This window comes from Vulpes vulpes, unplaced genomic scaffold, assembly GCF_048418805.1.
Source record: "Vulpes vulpes isolate BD-2025 unplaced genomic scaffold, VulVul3 u000000674, whole genome shotgun sequence".
Lineage (NCBI taxonomy): Eukaryota > Metazoa > Chordata > Mammalia > Carnivora > Canidae > Vulpes > Vulpes vulpes.
This window is the reverse complement of record NW_027325812.1, coordinates 473,502-494,377: the sequence shown is the minus strand read 5'-3', so window position 1 is coordinate 494,377 and position 20,876 is coordinate 473,502. Positions and strand designations below refer to the sequence as shown.

General features: G+C 41.1%; 2 long non-coding RNA genes across 3 annotated transcripts in view; one reads left to right on the top strand and one right to left on the bottom strand.

The window, feature by feature from the left end:
* LOC112922247 (uncharacterized) overlaps positions 1–20,716 on the top strand; it is a 32,481-nt gene extending 11,765 nt beyond the window's left edge. Inside the window, exons 4-6 of one of the 2 annotated variants that reach the window (XR_011999354.1) lie at positions 5,741–5,833; positions 14,271–14,514; positions 15,262–20,716. This is a non-coding gene — a long non-coding RNA (uncharacterized lncRNA). Of the gene's footprint in view, positions 1–5,740; positions 5,834–14,270 lie in introns of both variants that reach the window. The other variant, XR_011999353.1, reaches the window with a different exon arrangement.
* LOC140597510 (uncharacterized) lies at positions 876–20,848 on the bottom strand. The gene is made up of 3 exons (XR_011999355.1): positions 20,710–20,848; positions 3,127–3,291; positions 876–2,331 (listed from the first exon to the last, which is right to left on the bottom strand). It is a non-coding gene; the product is annotated as an uncharacterized lncRNA (long non-coding RNA).
* Between the last annotated feature and the right edge of the window lie 28 nt (positions 20,849–20,876).

The following is a 20,876-nucleotide window of genomic DNA, read 5'->3' as shown; positions in this document are numbered from 1 at the left end:
CCCCTGGAGCAGGCTTTTAAAACTCCAGTTGTCTAGGGGTACCTGGCTGGTTCAGTTGGTGGAGTATGTGGCTCTCGATCTCTGGGTTGTGAGTTTAAGCCCCATGTTGAGCATCGAGATTGCTTAAAAACATCCAATTTTCTAACCACTGCCCATCTCTCATTCCCATGAAACCAAAATGGTTTGCAAATTCATAAATATGCTGGGTTCTTCGTTGCCTCTGCATTGTTCATTTACTTTTAGAAAGGTTGTCAGTGGGAGCCTGGGGAGACTAGGAGTCCAATTTCCATAAGGAGGATCTGCAGGTCAGGTTAGAATCAACCTCGCTTTTCAATCTCTATTCTGGAGATCAAAACTTATCCTAGACAACATTTGCAGAAGGGGAAACCATGCCCCAGAATGTCTTCTACACCCAAGCCCTTCCAGTTAGCTATTTGAGGGTTCCTTTAAGCATCATTTCCTCTGGAAAGCCTTCCTGGATCCCTCCCATGTGAGGTGACTATTTGCTCAGTTCCCATAGCCTGCATGCTTGTCATCCTTTATTTATTCACCTGAAGCTCTTCCTCTATAGACTCTGTGCTCCTTGAGGTCGGGGACATTGTTTTCATTTCCGTACTCCATCCATAGCACCATGCCCTGCTTATAGGAAGTTTTCAATCATGTTTGTGGGGTAAATGTCACACTTAATTTGCTTTCTGAGGGAAAAGTGCATTGTCAGGTGTATTTTCTGATTATTCTTGAGCAGATTTCAAAATGAGTGCTCAATTATACATTTAGTAAACCTTCCCTGTGCTGTCGATCCTGAGGTCTCATCTGTTTTTCCCTTTTGACCTTAAGGTTTGCTCATACCTTGACACAAATGAACAAACAAGCAAGACGTGCACACATACACTTTTATTGTTTTTCCTTATTATATAAGCAATATATGCTTATCGTAAGACATTATAACATGTGAATAACAAAAAAATGGAGGAAATGATAATAAATGTAGTTCTACCACTGAGAGATAACAACTATTAATATTTTTTAGACCACAAATGCAGACTTTTCTTTATGTATGTATATGCTTTTAAAATAGGTTGCAGTGTTCATATGATACTTTTAATATATATTTAAGTACTATATATGTTTTATGTCATATAGAGATCACATCGTTTTTATTGTGTTAATATGCCACATTTTCTTTATTGTTGGCTGGCTGCATTCTCTTCAATTCTTAGCAATTATCCACAACACTGCAAGGTGGTTAAACGTGTAAGTTGTTATTCTATTGTTACCTTAAGATAAATTTTTGAGAATAAAAATACTGGTCCAATGGGCATACATAATTTATATGGGTTTAAAAGTTTTTAAACTTTTTTAAAGGTTTATATGGGTTTTTAATGAGCTACTAAATTCCCCTTAGGCCTTGATGGTCCTGAGTTGTTGTTAACCTTGGACACTGATGTTAAAAATAAAACAAAGCAAACAAGACATTTGCTTATTGCAAAGTCATTCTTGTTTTACTTGGCATTTCTTTAAACACTGGGGAGGTTACATTTCTTTTCCTATGTGTATGGATGCTTTCCTGATTTGTAAAGTGAGTATTCTCATCCTTTGTTTTTCTTTTCTTTTCAAAATTTATTTATTCATGAGAGACACAGAGAGAGAGAGACAGAGACACAGGCAGAGGGAGAAGCAGAGCCTGATGTGGGACTCCATCCCAATCTGATCCTGGGGATCCTGGGGATCCTGGGCCAAAGGCAGATGCTCAACCACTGAGCCACCCAGGTGTCTGCAGTTTTTCTTTTGAGTAATTTGAATGTCTTGTTTCATATAGGTGAGAGATCAGCACCCAGGATCCCTTGGAATAAAAGCCCATTTTTTAATGATAGGTGTTAAATGAGGTTTTGCAGAAAAGACTTTTCTGGGGTTACTTTTGATGCAGGCAGTTTGGGTTCGAGCACTCAGAGGAGGTCCTACAGGACCAGCCAAGAGAATCCTTGGCTTCTCCCGTGTTAGAAACCCAAGGCAAGCTGCAGAAGTGAAAGCAGAGTTTATTGAATAGTGTGAGTGATGGAGAATAGTGGATGAGTGTCTGGGAGACTCAGAAAGGAAAGGAGTCTCATCATAACTTGGGGTTAAGAGTTTATATTGGGGTCTAGGGTACATGTACCTTTAGGAATCCAGTGTAGGGTCAATCAAAGGCAAGTGTCAAGTGTCAGATGGGTGTTATCTCATAAATCACTAAAGGTAGATGATGTTGATGCCAACCTCAGCCAAGGTTTATTCAAAGCTAATGTCCTGGAACATGTTTGGGATCCAGCTCTTCTTGGATGTTATCCAGTGGGCCTAGGACAAAACACAGAGAATGATTAACTTTCTTGCTTCCCCCTTGAAGTGGGAACATAGCTTCTTTGGCTTCTTCAGAGACAAACTATAGAACACGAGTAAATGGGGCCTAGCAGAAAAATAGCAGAGACTGAGCCTTTCTGAAATAGAGTCCTTTCAGCTTCCCTACCTCACTTTGGTTATTAAAATTCATGTCTCGGGATCCCTGGGTGGCGCAGCGGTTTGGCCCAGGGCGCGATCCTGGAGACCCGGGATCGAATCCCACGTCAAGCTCCCGGTGCATGGAGCCTGCTTCTCCCTCTGCCTGTATCTCTGCCTCTCTCTCTCTCTCTGTGACTATCATTAATAAATAAAAAAATTAAAAAAAAATAAAATTCATGTCTGATTTACTAAAGTTGCAATTAAAAACATTTTTCTTGTTTTATTTTTTTTAAGATTTTATTTATTTATTCATGAGAGACACACAGAGAGAGAGAGAGAGAGAGAGAGAGGGAGAGAGGCAGAGACACAGGCAGAGGGAGAAGCAGGCTCCATGCAGGGAGCCCGATGTGGAACTCGATCCCGGGTCTCCAGGATCATGCCCTGGGTCGAAGGGGGCCCTAAACCACTGAGCCACCCAGGCTGCCCAAACATTTTTCTTTAATAATTTATTCGATTTATAGACCTTATTTTATCCACACTATTTAGCCAATTTTATTAGTTTTTAAGGGGGAGTTTGATTAATATTTCATTCTGCTATTTAAACTCCCTTGAGAAATTTGAACTGCATCGGTAAATTAACATATTTAGGGGTACCTTGGATGCTCAGTCCATTGAGTCCTGACTCTTGATCTCAGCTCAGGTTTGGTTTTTTTTGGGTTTTTTTTGTTTGTTTGTTTTTGTTTTTTTTCAGCTCAGGTTTTAATCTCAGTGTCCTGAGTTCAATCTTGGCATTGGGCTACACACTGGACATCAGGCCTACTTTAAAAAAAAGAAGAGGAAAATTAACATATTTAATTCTCTCTGATAAACAAACATTAAAATAAGCCTTATAAATCAAATAGCAACATATAAATATGGCTCCATCTCAAGCCCACAAGTACTACAGGAAGGCTCTTTCAATATCTCTATGCCAGATAAGGGGATCTTGTACAATCCCCTAACTCTGTATTTGAGTGTGCAACCTCTAATTGTCACATCTGACTTAAGCCTGCCAACCCACCCATGTTGATTCACAAACTGAGTGGATCTAATAGATCATTTCCAGTTATACTATAAGCTGTATTATTTTCATATTTTTCCTATCTGCAATGCTACAAATCTTACAGATATTCAAATGACCCTGGTTAGATTCTGTTAAATTGACCTCTGCCTTACTCAAGGGTAACGATTCTAAGGTCATTTTTGTAACAACAGAATGACAAATTACGTCTTGTTTTGTTTGTTTTGTTTCTGCAAGGCAGATAAAACAAGATAAGTACAAAGTTCTAAAGTTAGTTGAGTAAGTAATCACTGACAACTACCCAGGTTAACTCAACCACGGAGTTCTCCTTCCTTCTTCTTTGCCTCTCTCTTAGGCAAATCACCACAATCACATTTTATCAGTTGACTTATAAATGTTGAATCCCCAGTTGATGCCTAAGGAAGCTAAGGAATGCCTATGTGATGAGATGAAGTGAGGTGAATGATGTAGGCATGCGACGTAGTGCTAGGCTATCTTGATCTTCTGCTGATGCTTAGAAGGAGGACCATCTGCTTCCAGACAGAGGTTGACCAAGGGTAACTGAAACCACAGAAAGTGAAAGCATGGATAAGGTTGGGACTGCTGTAATGGAGTTCCACCTGAGGCAAGTGGCCAGTTGACCTCCCTGCTAATTTGTCTTTAGCTATACTTGGACTATGAACTTAGTGAATATAGAATTCAGAATCAGTAGGTTCTGATAATTCTGTGGAATAAAATCAATTTTGATGAAAGTGGAAAGAATAATTCAGATAGGGAAGAAGCTGGGTGGCTGTGTGGTCAGTCAGAACACCATCACGTCGGGAACTGGTGAGCCTTGTTGAGACTTGGGGAATAAGTGGTTTCTATCAACAGTAAGAGACAAAGGGAAGACCAGTGGCGTTGAAAATTGCATGTTATCCCTAACGGAACATGCTCTCTGAGGGGCAGTCCATTGTAACCGTGAAGCTCACGGTCCCTGGAGCCAGCTTTTCTCAGACTGAATGTTGTTGGTTCCACCACTTACCAACTGCATCAGCTTAGGCATGGAATTAACTTTTCCGTGCTTTGGTTTCATTAAATGGGAAGATTAAAGGAGATGATGTACACAAAATGCTTAAAGCTGTGTCTGACGTTTGCTAAGATACACTATTGTCATCCACTGCTGATTGTGGAATGGCTTACTTCTCCTGAAGTAGATAGGAAAGAAACCCGACCAGCAGCTTGTTAAGAAGCTGGCATAAAGAATGGAAGAAATCTGTAATCTTTTGGGGGTAGTAAAGGGCATTAAGTTTTTTTTTCAGCCCATTCAGACAGGATTCCTTTCAATCAGGAAATGCTTACACAGCATCTATCAGTTGCCAGACACTGGTGTATGTGGGTTACAAATACTAACTCACTTAATCTTCCCCGATACCCCTTCACTGTTATTAACATGCCCATTCTACAGATGAGGAACCTAAAGAGAGGAGAGCGGGCTTCCTAGGGCAGCAGGCAGGCTCTGCCCACCTCCTCGTTCAGACAGGACTGTAAATGCAGTGCGAGTGACCCACACAGGCTGGAGCCCAACACCAACCAGCAGTGCGGTGCCAAACATCTGCTCACCAGCTTGCGCTGTTTAACTCTTCCCTTCATCAGATGGGTACAAGAGAAGTTACAACTTCCTTGTCCAAGTTGGTTTAACGTGCACGGAAGTTCATTTTCTTCTTAGGATTATAATGCTGGGAGGAAGAAAGCACCTGCGGCCTTCAGGCCACTGCTCTGCCCCAGCTCTCTGCTGAACCCACACCGGGGTAACTAGGTCCCCCTTAGTTATACTGGAAACATTGACTGTACTTGGCACTTTGAGGGGTCAGGGGCGCTTATCGCAAATGTAGAAATAAGAATTAAATTTGGTAATTTCCTGATTAGCCCATAGTGTGTTTCATTTTGAATGTATATTATTGGCCTTGGCAAAGTTTTCTTCTCTTTCTGGAACTTCTGGAGCTACAAAGATTAAGTTTAGTAAGTGCAGTGTTGTTTTGTTAGCGAGAAGCAGAGGAGGGGGACTTCTGTAGGCAATCAACACTCCATGTGGCTCTTGGCTTTATTAGAGCAACTCTAACCCATAACAGAATTAAAGCCCAGGGACTGTGACTTTGTCTCTATTCTTAGCATCTTACACATAGTAGGTGCTCAGCTCATGCTTGTTCCATTCAATTAAACCCACAGGGTACAACAGAAGCATGCCAAGTCAAATTCTCAACTGGGAAGAAATATACTGAATCTTATAGCTGAACTCTTAACTGCAATTACCTTTGGGAGGTGAGATTCTAGTGTTTTTTATTTTCTTCTTTATGCTTTTGATATTTCCCCCCAAATCACAGCTTTGGTCTTTGAAGCAGATGATTGCTTATAGAAATGAGAACTCTTCTATCTCATTCCTTTTTAAATCGTGGTTTTTATTTTTACAAAAATTATATGGACACACAGACAACCAAGTTGCTACGAAAACCAACAGGACTTCCTTGCCCTTCTCTCCTATTTCCCAATCAATCCACTGAGGACACCACTTTGGATTCTTTGAGTCAATTATTTTGGTATTTATCTCCCTATGTGTCACTAACATGCTTATGTTGCTCGATTTTGATTTGAATATTTTCTATTCATTCTCACTGTGGGATCTCACCATGGGGGATAAGACTTTAATCCATTTAACCACCACTCCCATCCCATCCCCCAGGTGCATTCCAATTGTACCTCACCCCTCCTTCCAGTTCAGTTGCTTAGAAATTTGGTCAGATTGATGCTCATTGTTGACATATGCTGACGATGCAAGCAATTACTTCTGATTCCCTGCACAACATTTTATTTTCTCTAGAGTTAATTATCTTTTTATTTCCTCAGTTTTTTTATATCTTCACCATTAAATTGACTTCCCTTGCTTCTCCCTCCAATTTTGTGAATCATCTCTCAGTATGTTCAAACACCTTAGGTGTTCTATAATTTCATCTTCTAGGATGATTTCTTGGGGCTTCTGGACTTCCTCAAATCTGGACTGATTTCTCTAGGCCTGCTACACAGCTGCCATCTTGGGATTTCCCTTTACTGCTATCCTAGGGATTTCTTTTGCCTTTTTCCTATTTTGAATCCATTGTTGCCAGGATCCTCATGTCTTCCTCTCTTTTAGTGAATTCCCTCATTTTGGGGTAGCTGCCTAACTTGCTTGGGAGACAATGTTTTGAGAATTTTCATGTCTGAAAATGTCTATATTATGTTCATATTTAATTGATCTTGGCAGGATGTGGAACTCCAGAATGGAACTTCCTTTCTTTCTGAGATTTTTAAGACATAGCTCCTAGCCTCCATCATCACTGGTGAGGAATCTGACACCATTCTGACTCTCAATCCTTTACACGAATCATGTTTTCTTCTCTGGAAGTCGTAGGATCTTCTCTTTGTCTCCACTGCTCTTGACTTTCACTCTGATAAACCCCAGTGCCACAGTAAGCATCTGCTTTCACCACTATGCTGGATGCTTCATGGGCCCTATCAATCTGGAAACACGTATCCTTCATTTCTAGAAAATCCTACTGAATATTTCTTTGACAATTTGATCTCTTCCATTATTTTTGTGTCCTCTTTCTAGAATTTCTAGATTTGGAGGCTTTACTCCTTTAATTTTCTCTTCTGTATTTCATGTCTTTGCCTTTCTATTTTTTAAAAGATTTTATGTATTTATTTATTCATGAGAGAGGCAGAGACACAGGCAGAGGGAGAAGCAGTCTCTCTGCAAGGAGCTTGATCCCAGGACCCTGAGATCATGCCCTGAGCCAAAGGCAGTCACCCAACCACTGAGCCCCCCAGGTGTCCCACCTTTCTATTTTAAATAGAAATTACCTCTCACTTAATATTCTGGCTCTTTCATTGAATTTTCATTTGTGCTAGTCTCATTTCCAAGAGCTCTTTTTTGTTCTCTGAATGTTCCTTTTTTAACAGCATCCTCTTCTTGTTTCACGTATGGAATATTTTATCTCTCTGAAGATGTTGAGAGCGTTTTGTGTATGTTTCCCCCTTGCATTTTCTGCTTCCTGCAGGTGACTTTATGCTGTCAGGTCACTTTAGTCTCTATCTTTCATACTAGATGTTTTCTTCTCATTTCTGTTGATCCTTAGCTAGTTACTGACATTTAAGGGTAGGGAACTAAAGAATTGCAAATTGGTGGTGCCTATCAATTATGATCTTCACTGTTTTGTTGTCCCTGGACTGTTTCAGTGGATCCCTGATACCAGTGTCCTAGAACTTTTGTTTCTCTTGGATTTGTCAGATTCCTCAGAGAAACTTCTCCAATCTCCCAGCTGGAAGGCATATGTCTGGCTGCCACCATTCTGGTTGCCAAATACAGGAAAACTGAGCTCAGGCTTTCAGCATGTACATTTTCACTTCATCCCATTTCCAGAACAATATCCGTTCCCTCAGCTCTGCCAAATGCACCCCCCACTCTTATCCACATACTCATTGTTTTAACCCCCTCTTCCCAAGTGTGAGAGGAACAGTGGCTGTACATATTTGGGAGGAGGTCTGATGGTCTGTTTCTTAAATAGGTTTTCCAAATACACCATCTTTTTTCAGGGCCTCCTCTACCCCTACTTCCAGAGACTTCTAGGGCCCCAATTCTTCAGCCCTATGGGAGTTCTTCCATTAAATTGAATTGCTTGTTAGGTTCCCCATTGCCATGTTAGTCAGTATTTTCGGTTCTGCTAAATCATTTACTGCTTGTCCACTTGCATTCTTCTCATAAAATTTCATTGCTATGAGTCTTCTCTTTTTTCTTGTGGGTGTATTGTATTATTTTAAAAGGTATTTTACTATCATTTTAGTGGATTTTCAGTAGAGAACAGATACAAATTAATGTGCTAAAGCTGTCAATATTTATTGTTTTTCTTATTACTCAATTACAAAAGTCATAACATGTACACAAACAAGTTCTAGTAAACTGTTTTTGAAGATGTTCATGACATCTACCCTGAATACGCTGAAAAGCAGGGAGAGGCTGCTTATCACACAGTCTAGAATCTTGCTATTCAAAACATGTTGTGTAGGCCAGCATCATTGGCATTACCTGGGAATTTATTTTAAAATGCAAAATCCCAGACTCTGCATCAGACTTCGTAAATCAAAATCTACATTTTAACAAGATCCCCAGATAATTCCTAGCCAAAAGAAAAGCTGAGAAGCACTGGTCCATAACAATAGCCCTTATCAATCAATTCAGCAGTATTAAGTTATGTTTGAAAATCAATTGGCCAGGATCTTTCACCTTAAATTCAACACAACTATCCTTAGGGATATGACCTAAGGGAAACAATGGTTAGTCACACAAATTGAGTGATGATCCAGAATAGGTCCAGGGATTTCAAGCTCTGACCATAATTATGCTAATTAGTAGGGTAGAGACTGTCTAGGTTACTCAAAAAAGATTGCCAAACACAGACGTAGTTTACTTCGAGCAAAAAAAGTGATATATGTCGTATCCATCTTATCGGGAATCGAATTTTAAAAAGAAAGAATAGGTTCTTATTATAAGATACTGGTAAGTAAGTGATATTGACAAAGATGAAAATAGTCAATTCAAAAAAAAAAAAAAGAAAAGAAAATAGTCAATTCACTCGTGCCTTTGCTAACACTTTGACTTCTAAGAATTAGAAGGAAGCACCCGCTGCTTTGAAAATAAATTCATCTTATTCTCTCAAATCCAGGTCCCTTCCAGACCCAAGAGATTAAACCTTAAAAGAGAAGCTCACAGATTTGAATTTGGTCATTCAGGGCATGGAGGGGAGAGGAAGTATGTTCCAGGAAATCTCCTAGGGCTGGAAGGATGTGGCTCTTAGCTCTATAGCATTTAGGAATAAGGGATGGGGCACCTGGGTGACTCAGTAGTTGAGCATCTGCCTTTGGCTCAGGTCATGATTCCAGAGTCCTGGGATCAAGTCCTGCATTGGGCTCCCCATGGGGCTCCCCCTAGGAAGCAGAAGTCCTGCTTCTCCCTCTGCCTATGTCTCTGCCTCTCTGTGTGTGTGTCTCATGAATAAATAAATTAAATATTTAAAAAAGAAAAAAGAATAGGAATGATAGCTACAATTGAGTGCATTGACCTTAAATGAGCAAAGCTGGCATCAGTGATCTAAAGGCTAGTAAGAGTAGCCAATTATCTGGGGTAAGGGAGACCGTCAAGTTTGCAGGACAAGCTAATGCCATGGGGGCAGAAATCATAAGAGTCCCCTGGCTGACATGACTTACTGCAAACCATGGCTGTGGTGAAGAGCAAAGCACTTGCATAGAATCAGTCTGGGAATGCAAGCAGGGGGAGTGTGTGGATAGAAGTATCACTGTGAAACTACGTAGGGACGTTGTCAGTGTCGGACTCAGCTGGAAGAGTCCTGCGCTGAGCCCGGCAAGAGGGGTTTTTACCTGAGCAGGTGGACATTACGTAAACAGAGAGAGAACCATGCCATTTGCAGGAGAGTGCCAGGGCTGGTGCTCCGTGCGGGAGTGTTCAGTCAAAAGACGATGCCAGTGCGCAGCCTACTAGATGAGGCAAAGGACACCAGCAGAAGGCCTTGTTCAAGGGATGTCAGAGGGGTGCTGGACCAGGCGTGATGAGATGGAGGAGAGTGGCACCAGACAGAGACCAGGTTTCCTTGGATTCCTGTGCACTCTGCAGTAGCTACTTTAAAGAGCTACCTGGGGTCAGATCATTAGCTGTTGGGGAGTTCCACTGGACAAGTTCCAGAGAAGGAGGGAATGCTTTCTCAGGACAGGGTGTCTAACTAGAAAAGCCGAAGTTTGGTCAACATAGCCTTATCTGAGTGGAATAGTCACTGTGCACTAGCACCTGAAGCATAGCGAAGCTATTTTTCAGAGACAACCCTGTTCAAAATGGAATCCTTTTCTCTCTCTTGGAAGATGGAAAGTGAGTTGAGTCCTCACTCTAACAAGGTATAGATAGCATAGGGGTGAAGGGGCACTTTCTTCCAGAGAAGGCTACCTGTCTGTCACCCAGGGATGGATACAGTAAGTGTTAGGGCTTTGTGTTAAGGGAGAGAGAGGAGGATGTCTTCATTTGTACAAAGGAAGTTGTATCTTGTCATCCAAGGCATAAAGTTGTTTTGCTCTTTTATAGAAGCTCAGTATAGGGGCACCTGGGTGGCTCAGTAGGTTAAGCATCTGCCTTCAGCTCAGGTCATGATATCAGGGTCCTGGGATCGAACCCTCTTTGGGCTCCCTGCTTGGAGGGGAGCCTGCTTCTTCCTTTCCCTCTGCCTGTTGTTCTCCCTGCCTGTGCTCTCTCTATCTCTCTCTGTCAAATAAATAAATAAATAAATAAATAAATAAATAAATAAGAAAGAAAGAAAGAAAGAAAGAAAGAAAGAGAAAGAAAGAAGCTCAATATACATAGAAGGATTGAGTGGATGCTCAGTAGCTAAAGGGATGGAACGTGCTGGTGATGAGTTACTTTCTCTAGGCTTCTACACTTCTGTGCTATGCTTTATGTTGCTGTACCTGGAACTCTGCAAACCGTATTTCTCTTTGCCAGCTCTCCCTGTTGGGGTCATCAAATAGAGGCTCTGGAGGGAGGTTAGGAGGCTGGAGGGGTGAAGGGTTTGTTCCTTTCTGTTTGCTTTCTGTTCCTGTCAGTGCCACCTAGCAACTAGTCTGCACTGTGCCATCAACTCTTGACTTCAGCAATACTTGCCTGTAGGTCGTCATCCTTTCCTACACTCCCTAAATAGGCATGATTATCCCCTTCCAAGATACCACTACCAGCCAGTTGGGCTGCAGAGACCTCGTCAGAGCTCCAACTACACCAGCACCACCCAGCCAGTGCCCCATCCCCCAGCAACTGAGTTCCAGCTCCTTGGGAGTCTCTCCTTAGGAGCATGAAGCTCCACATTTATCCCAAGATCTTTTCTTTCCCAGCCCTGGGAGAGGCAATTCCACCTCCAGAAAATTTCAGTGTTCCCTTTCATCTTTTCCATCTCTCAATCACTGGTTAACAATTCTGTATGTTAAATTCTCTCTTTTAATGGGGTGTCTGGGAGGCTCAGTGGTTGAGCATCTGCCTCCGGCTCAGGGCGTGATCCTGGGGTCCCAGGATCAAGTCCTGCATTGTGCTCCCCAAGGAGCCTGCCTCTCCCTCTGCCTGTGTCTCTGCCTCTGCCTCTCTTGCTCTGTGTCTCTCATGAATAAATAAATAAAATCTTTAAACAAATAAAATAAAATAACTGCAGTGGTTTCTATTTTTCTACTCAGGTCCTAACTGATATTTATACCTCTGGCTTTTCTGGCATACACACTCTTTTAGGAGATAAACCCCTTTCCCCAGTTGAAGATCATTGCTGTAATTAGGCTGCCCACACGTCCCAGTGTGCCTGGAATAGTACTGATTCATGATTGTCCTGCCATAATTAGTAATAGTGTAATGAAATACATAGGCCCTTTGGAGGGTAGGAGCCACTGTTATTCATGGGAATGTTTGCTATATTGTGGAGTGAGAAAATAAGAACTACTGTTAATAAAGGTAGAGTAATCAAAACCAACATATAGATCAATGGAACAGAATTGAGAGTCCAGAAATAAATTCATACATAAATAGCCAAATATTTGACAGGGAACCAAGAATAGTTAATGGCAAAAGTATAGTTTCTTCAATAAGTGGTGTTGGGAAAACTAGATATTCACGTGCAAAAGAATAAAATTGGACTCCTTCTGACTTATACCATTCACAGAAATTAACCTGAAATGTATTAAAGACATATATGTGAGACCTGAAACCTTAAAATTCCTCAATAAAAAGATAAGGGAAAAGCTCCTTGACATTCGTCTTGGCCACAATTTCTTGGATATGACACCAAAAGAAACAAAAGTAAAAACAAGACTCTGAAATACCAGCAGGAGAGGGATGAGCGTTCACTGCCAAAGCACTTGGCAGAGAGGTTGCGCCCAGAGCCGAGCCTGTGAGCCGCCCAGACACACTGTCTACCAGGCTGCAATTGGCAAGAGAGGATGCCGGTTGGCTGGGAGGCTAGCTTGCCAAGGTACCTCTGTGCTTTATCATTTCCAGAAATAAGTTCAAAGGTTGCTTAGAAAAAATATTATGACTATTTTTAAATGTTTGAAATTGACATGGAAAAATACATGGTTCAGACAAGCCTGCTTTATAATTGTGTGAAAGGAAAAATGAGTTCTAAGTCCATATAGAAATTACATAATGAATGGAGAGAGCAAACCACCATAAGAATGGAAGGCAGTAAAAATGTCTCTCAAATAGAGCATTCAATGCAAATGGATTAATTCTCCTGTACCAAAAGAAAAAAATTTTAATTTATTATTTATTTTTTAATTTTGATTTTATTTATTTATTCATGAGAGACACAGAGAGAGGCAGAGACACAGGCAGAGGGAGAAGCAGGCTCCCTGTGAGGAGCCTGATGTGGGACTCGATCCCGGGACTCCAGGATCACAACCCGAGCTGAAGGGAGGCACTAAACTGCTGAGCCACCCAGGTATCCCCAAATAAAATTTTTTAAAAGGAAGACTTAACCAGGGATTTTTTTCAAGATTTATTTATTTGTTAATGAGAGACACAGACTGAGGGGGGCGGGGGGCAGAGACACAGGCAGAGGGAGAAGCAGGCTCCATGCAGGGAGCCGGATGCTGGACTTGATCCTGAATCCTGGGATCATGACCTGAGCTGAAGGCAAGTGCCCATCTGCTGAGCCATCCAGGCGTCAAACCAGGGATATTTTTAAGCGATCCAATGATTTGCTGGCACCAAGATTTACAACTTAGAAAGATATTAACAAAAATTAGAAAGTCTAAGATATGTCAGTATAATTTAGGAAAGTCAGGTATCAGCATCATAAATGTTTTTTCTTTGAACAAAATACAACAAAACACAAAATCTTGTGTGCCAAGATCTTTAGGGTTTCATCTGTGGTTTCTCTACTATCTGCGTTGGAATGTTCCTGGGAATCCAACCTTTCAATGTGCACCTAGAATTGCACAATGAGGTAGCCTTATTCAGCAAACCAAAAACTTGTTCTGTGGGATACTAACTAGAATTTGCAAAATCTCTTCTTAATAAATGTTTATCATATCCTCTTTCCATGTGATTGTATGTTGTCAGTATGTGGATATCTTGCTACTACTGCTTTTTCACTCCCACTGCTCTGGGTGGAGTTGCATTGATTCCTGCTGGCCTAGATGCCCATGATTACTTGGTCTGTGTCCTGGCTATTTGCCCAGTGTCCTTGTACCTTGAATTTCCCAATTATATCAGCCAATACATTTTATTGTTGCCTACACTCTCTGAGTTGGATTTCTGTCACTGGCAAACAAAGAGGCCTGACTAATGCTCCTGGTAAGCCTTGTTCAAGGTCTCAGTGGCTTTTCTTAAAATAGAGAAAAGAAAATGTAAAAGATTAACATATTTTTTTCTTGAGGAACGTATGCATGAATGTAAAACTATTTTTTTTTAAGTTTAGGAGGATACACATCCAACTAATAATAGTGGGTTACTTCTGGAGACAGAGGTAGCAGAGCAAAATTAGGGGTGATGATCCAAAGAGCCTTTGATTTTTTTCTGCAATGTTCCATTTTAAAGCATATCAATGTAGATGTAGTTGTGATTTTAAAATTAGTAATAAAATAACAATTTTATTTTTATTTTTAAAAAGATGCTTCTTTCTTTATTTGACAGAGAGTGAGAGTGAGTGAGCACATGCACAGGGAGTAGCAGGCAGACGGAGAAGCAGGTTCCCCGCTTAGCAGGGAGCCCAACGTGGGCCTTCATCCCAGGACCCTGGAATCATGACCTGAGCTAAAAGCAGATGCTTAACCAACTGAGCCACCCAGGCACCCCTAAGATAACAATTTTTAAAAGCAAGTTTCACTTTTCCTATTCTGCACCAGCCCATCCCTGAATAATTTAGTCCTAAAGCAAGGTAAGCATGCACACTAGGTGGTGGTGGTGGTATACTGCAGGAGCCACAGTGGCCAGAAAGAAATGGCAGGACCCAAACTAGTTAAAAAGGGGATCGTTAAAAGAAGGCTGTCTGGTGTGAAATATTGGAGCCCAAAGAGGGATGGGAAGGGACAAAGGGAAATTTCGTTGTATACAAGGAATTTGCTCAAGTAAAATCTACTAAGGAAAATGAAAATGAGAGTTCTCACTGAGAAGAGGGTGAGAAATATGGAAAAGGAGAAAACTAGAATGAACTCTGAGATGTTGGACTATAATTGAAGGTATCTGAGTGAAATCAAGTTTTTCAATAGGTGGTAGATAGGTGATAGATGATGGTGATAGATGATAGATAGATAGATAGATAGATAGATAGATAGATGATAGAATTTTCAAATGAGTATGTTTGTGTGTATATGTGAACATATGCCTATGTTCCCTAATTCTCTCACCGTGGGGCCCTGGGAGCAGCAACATCCCAACAACCATAACGCACCTGGCACCCAGATCCTGGCTCTAAATACGATTTTCCACCAAAAAGAAACAAGATACTGATTTCAGGGCTGATGCTGGAAAGTACAGAAAAGCCAGGAAGTAAGGAAATGCTCAACCACTGAGCCACCAGGTGCCCCAAAGAGCAAGGCTTTGATGGGAATGGTGTTTATCTGACAAAGGAGCGGCCAAGGGGCCATGTTTTAGCCTTGTTATTTATTGTCAAATTGTTTTACAGAAATATCAAGTCAACCTATTACCACAACAATGTATTCCTGCAAACTGGGCAAAGAAGGACATAGATCTGCCTGGTAGGAGGAAGAGAAGAAATTAGTGGAAAAAGCATAAAACAATCTATATAATAAAGACCTTGGGGGGTGGAGAGTGGAAATGGAGAATGACAAGGGATAGAGGAGGGGATTTGAAATAGGAGATTAGAAGAACGAGGCAGTATCAATGAAGGAGGGGAGAATTAATCAGGGTCACTAAGGAGCCTGAAAAGTTGGGTTCCATGCCCGGGGATAGAAGAGGGAACCTATTGTTCCCTCCTTCTATGGGAAGCCAGTAAGTGTGAGGAGCTGCTAACAAGTGGTGGGATATGGGGAGGGAAACAGAGATCCAAACCAATGGTTTTGATTTCTCAGTGAATTAGAAGGCAAATTGTCTCCTAAAAGAGAAGAGAAATGGGTGGTGGAGTTGAGAGGAAGGAAGGAGAGTGAACATTAGAAACTGGTGTTTGGGAATATGATAGGAGCCTGACTAGGCACAAGAGGTAGTATTGTACAACTGAGGTCCCTACTAGGAACTTTCAATGACATTGACGTCCACATACAATATTCCTCTCTCAGAGCTCAGCAGTGGGGATTGTGGTATAGAAGAGGGCCAATGGGTTAAATTGGAATTGGGGTTTTCCTTGGCAAGTGGCTCCAGGATGTGAAATATTTTTGCTGAGGATTTGCAGAATGATAGAGCTTTTGGGTCTGGCTTCAACTGGTCAGGGAAGGGCTAAGAGAAAAGTAAAGGCCCATAGAGATTAATATCTTTAATTAAATGCCAATGAATCAGAGGTAAACTGGTGTAATTAAACTCAACAGGCAGTGTAAATTAGTACAATCCTTTAAAAAAATATTTTGAGAACACTCATCAAGATCCTTCATGTTTTACCATTTGCCTCAGCATTTTCACTTTCTGTAATCCAAACTTTAAAAATATACAAATGGACAAAATATACAATTGCACAAAAATATTCATTGAACCATTATGTATGTAGTGAAAAGTTGGTAATTACCTAAATGGTCTACAGTACTTTATTATTATTATTTTTGATGATTTTACTTATTTATTCATTAGAGAAAAACAGAGAGAGGCAGAAGGAGAAGCAGGTTCCCTATGGGGATCGATAAGGGACTGGGTCCCAGGACCCCAGATCATGCCCTGAGCCAAAGGCAGATGCTCAACCACTGGGGCCTCAGGGGTCCCAGTCTACAGTACTTTAAAACAAATACTTAGAGATGCCTGAGTGGCTCAGTCCATTGAACGCTAGACTCTTGTCATGATCTCAGAATCATGAAATCTGCCTCCACATTGGGGTCACACTGGGTGTGAAGTGTGCTTAAGATTCTCTCGTCTTCTCCCTCTGCCCATCCTTCTATCCCTTGTACTTGCCCTCTTAAAAAAAAAAGTATTACTTATTAACAGATTATTATACAGCTATTAAATTCATGGCATGAAAAAATAAATATTAAAATAGAGAATTGCTTCTGTTAACTGAAAAACAGCAGGATATAAACCTGTGTATACAGTATGAGTTCAACTACATAAACATAAGCATTATAAGGAAATCTGGAAGGAATATATCAAAATTTAAATTATAATTATCTCAGGGAACCTGGCTGGCTCAGTCAGTAGAGCATGTGGCACTCCATCTCAGGGTTGTGAGTTCAAGCCCCATGGTGGGTGTAGAAAATTATTTTTTAAAAGGTAAATAAATAAAACATATTCCAAAAATTTTTTTAAAGATTTATTTATTTATTCATGAGAAACACAGAGACAGACAGACAGACAGACATAGGCAGAGGGAGAAGCAGGCTCTTCGTAGGAGCCAGATGTGGCACTCAATCCTGGATCCTAGGATCACGACCTGAGCCGAAGGCAGCCACCCAACCACTGAGCCACCCAGGCATCCCTATATCCCCAAATTAAAAAAATATATATAAAAATTAAAAAATCATAATTACCTCTTGCTAGTAGAATTGTAGATTATTTTTTTCTTCACGACTATTCTGTATTTTGTGTTTTTTGTAATACACATACAAAATTTCATACATAATTTATAATCAACATAAAATACACTTCATTTAAAAATAATTTCACTTTTATAAAAAAGAAAATACAGTCCGTTCTGCTATGAACACTTGTTTTGAAAATGTGAATTTATTTCAATGAGATTAATATGTTATAGGATAATTAAAACAAAATCCAAAATATTCATTTGCTAATGCACAATGTCCTGTGCCAGAAACCCAGAAACAGTAGGTGAACACAGAAACTGCATCCAGTGGAACCCAGCTGCGTAGGATACACACGAACACATGCTCACAAACAACAGTCATGAATACCTTTCCAATAATCAAAGAGAAAGCATTTTCTATTAAGAACTAAATAGATAATTAAATTAAAAATCACAAAATCCTGCAGAAATGGCTCTTCCAAGTGGCTGGTTTAGTGGGTTCAAATCCCACTACAACTTCCAGTCAATTGTCTGACAAAACCAAAAATGCAGATGAGAAAGCCACAAAAGTATTTCCAGCACTAATACAGAAGTTAATTGGAGACCAAGTTTATACATTGGATCAAAAGTTCGATTTCTATGAAACAGCTATTTATTATAAATGCATGCCTCAAAGAACCTATATTCCAAAGTCCCAGGTTAGGAAAGATGGCTTAACTATATTGTTTAACCTCAATGCCAAACCAAGGGCAATGAGCCACACTCCTCCGCATCTGCTGCTAGATGTGGTGTTTCCATCATATTTCAGATAATCCTCTTTCCACCACTTACAATAACTCACAAGCTACAATTCTTCTACGGGCAAACTTCACGTCTTTCTCAAGGTGAGGTGCCATATTTATTGCAGTATTTATGTATTTCCTAGCCATTCCACATGTGTTAAACTGTGTTATTGTTTTTGTTAGATTCCTCTTTCTAAGAAATGTGTTTTGAAAAAGATTTTCAGTGTTGTCCCTAAACCCATTTCCCAATAGCCCTGTGGATTGCACCATGTACTTTTGCATAGTTACAGTGATTTTTTTTTTTTTTTAGTACAGTGATTTTTAAGGAGCTATGTATTGAGTTACTGCAGAGCTGAGTATCTCTGGCTAGGAAGACACACAATTATCATTCTGCCAAAGTGAACAAACAAAGTTAATGCAATCCTATTCAGAATTCAAGTTTGAATTATTTTAGATCTTGACAAATTGATAATAAAGTTAATCTGCAACGTTTTTTCAGCCTTGCCACAATTGACATTTTGGGCCAGATAATTCTTTGTTGTAGGAGGCTATCCTGTATATCATAGGATTTTTGCAGCGCCTGTTGCCTCTAACCCACCAAATACCAGTAGGCCACTTCCTCTCCTGTGACAACCAAAAATGCCTCTGGACAGTGCCAAACGTCCCTTGGTGAGCAAAATTACTTCCTTAACAACTACTGATTTTGAGGGGATGAGCATTGGGTGTTACACTATATGTTGGCAAATTGAATTTAGATTTAAAAAAGTACTACTGATTGATGGATGGATGAGACTTTATTTAAATTAGATTAATGAATATATAGTGTATTATTAGTTTCAGAGATAGAGCCCAGTGACTCATCAGTTGTATATAACACCCACTGAAGAACTACTGATTGATTGATTGATATCTTTTTAGAGATTTTATTTATTTATTCATGAGAGACACACAGAGACAGGCAGAGACATAGGCAGAAAGAGAAACAGCCTCCCTGCAAGGAGCCCGATGTGGGACTCGATCCCAGACCCCAGATCACGCCCTGAGCCAAAGGCAGAGGCTCAACCGTTGAGCCACCCAGGCGTCCCAGAACTAGTGATTTAAAAGAACAAATCTGGGGGTGCCTGGGTGGCTCAGTCAGTTGAGCATCTGATCCTTGATTTTGGCTTAGATCATGACTGTAGGATCCAACCCTGCATCTGGCTCCACACTCAGCATGGCATCTGCTTGTCCCTCTCCCTCTGCTTCTCCCTTGCTCCATCCCCCATAAATAAATTAATTAAAATCTTTTTAAAAATAAAAGGACAAATTTGAGAAGGAGAGGGGGAGGGTTGCCTTATTAAATCAAAACTATAAAACTGTAAGGGCACCTGGTCCAAGGTCCACAGTATCTGAGGATATCAGCTGATCGAGCTTATCTCCTTCGATAATACAAAGTCCTCCAAGGGGAAGGTCATAGGAAGGCACTCAGAGCTGGGTGACTCTTCTCAGATTGCTAGCTTTGGCCATTCCCTGGACAGGCAATGAACTGGGCAATGAATGGGTCTTGCCCACTGAGAGGAAGTGTGGAATGAAGCGGGACAACAATTGGCTGGTTTTGTTTTTGTTTTAAGATTTTGAAAATTTATTTGAGAGAGCTCATGGGAGAAAGACCACCAGCAGGAGGCAAAAGGCAGAAGGAGAGGGAGAAGCAGACTCCCGGCTGAGCAGAGATCAGAGGGAGAAGGGCCTGGGAGGATGGGCGGGGCCGGCCAGACCTGAGCAGAAGGCAGCCGCTCAACGCGCCCCGCGGGCGCCCCCTATTGGATGCTTTACAGGATGGCAGGAGCTCCTGACCAGGTCAGTGGGCTAACTTCCTCCTCAGAGAGAACATCTGGCTTGTTTCCCCCACTGGGTGGTTGTCAAAAAGCCCATGGGAAACTATCTGAAAGCACCTAGTAAATGATAAGGCATTATTCATACAAGAGCCTTACTCTTATTGCCACTGACCAGGGACCTTGAATAATAATTTTTGTGATTCTCAGATTCTAATTTCCCAACTATCCCCTCCAAAGAGCCATTGAACTCAGTCACATATAAGATCTCTTGGCTTCTGGGGCGCCTGGGTGGCTCAGTTGGTTAAGCATCTGGCTTTTGGTTTCAGCTGAGGTCATGATCTCACAGGTCCTGGGATCGAGCCCCATGTTCAGCTCAGCCTGCTTGAGACTCCCTCTCTCTCTCCCTCTACCCCTCCCTCCATTCACACATACTCTATCTTCTAAAATAGATCAATAAATCTTTTTTTTTAAGATTTTATTTATTTATCCATGAGAGACACACAGAGAGAGAAGCAGAGATACAGGCAGAGGGAGCAGCAGGCTCCATGGAGGGAACCCGACCTGAGAGTCAATCGCGGGTCTCCAGGATCACGCCCTGGGCTGAAGGCGGTGCTAAACCGCTGAGCCACCCAGGGATCCCCTAGATCAATACATCTTAAAAAATATAATAAAACCTCTATTGGAATGCGAGTGACCTATAGAAAGGTCATAGGTGATCTCAACTCCTTTCCAAAGTTTTTGTTTGTGTTTGCTTTTTTGCCAATTGACACTGGCTGAAAGTGAACTTTATTACTTTTATGTACAGAAAATTCAACAGCATCCAATTAGCCCAGTTTGGTGAGCAGTTCTTTAGCCTTTACCTTTTCCAGCTTGGCAATGAGAGCCACCGACTTCAGACCCAGGGCATCTGTCATTGTCATTGGTCCTGATGGTTTCCACCAGCTTTGCCAGACTCCTTTGTCTTCCGAGTTAACATGTGTGTGAAGGCAACAGTGGTGCAGCTCTTCCTCTGATCAGACGTCCCAGC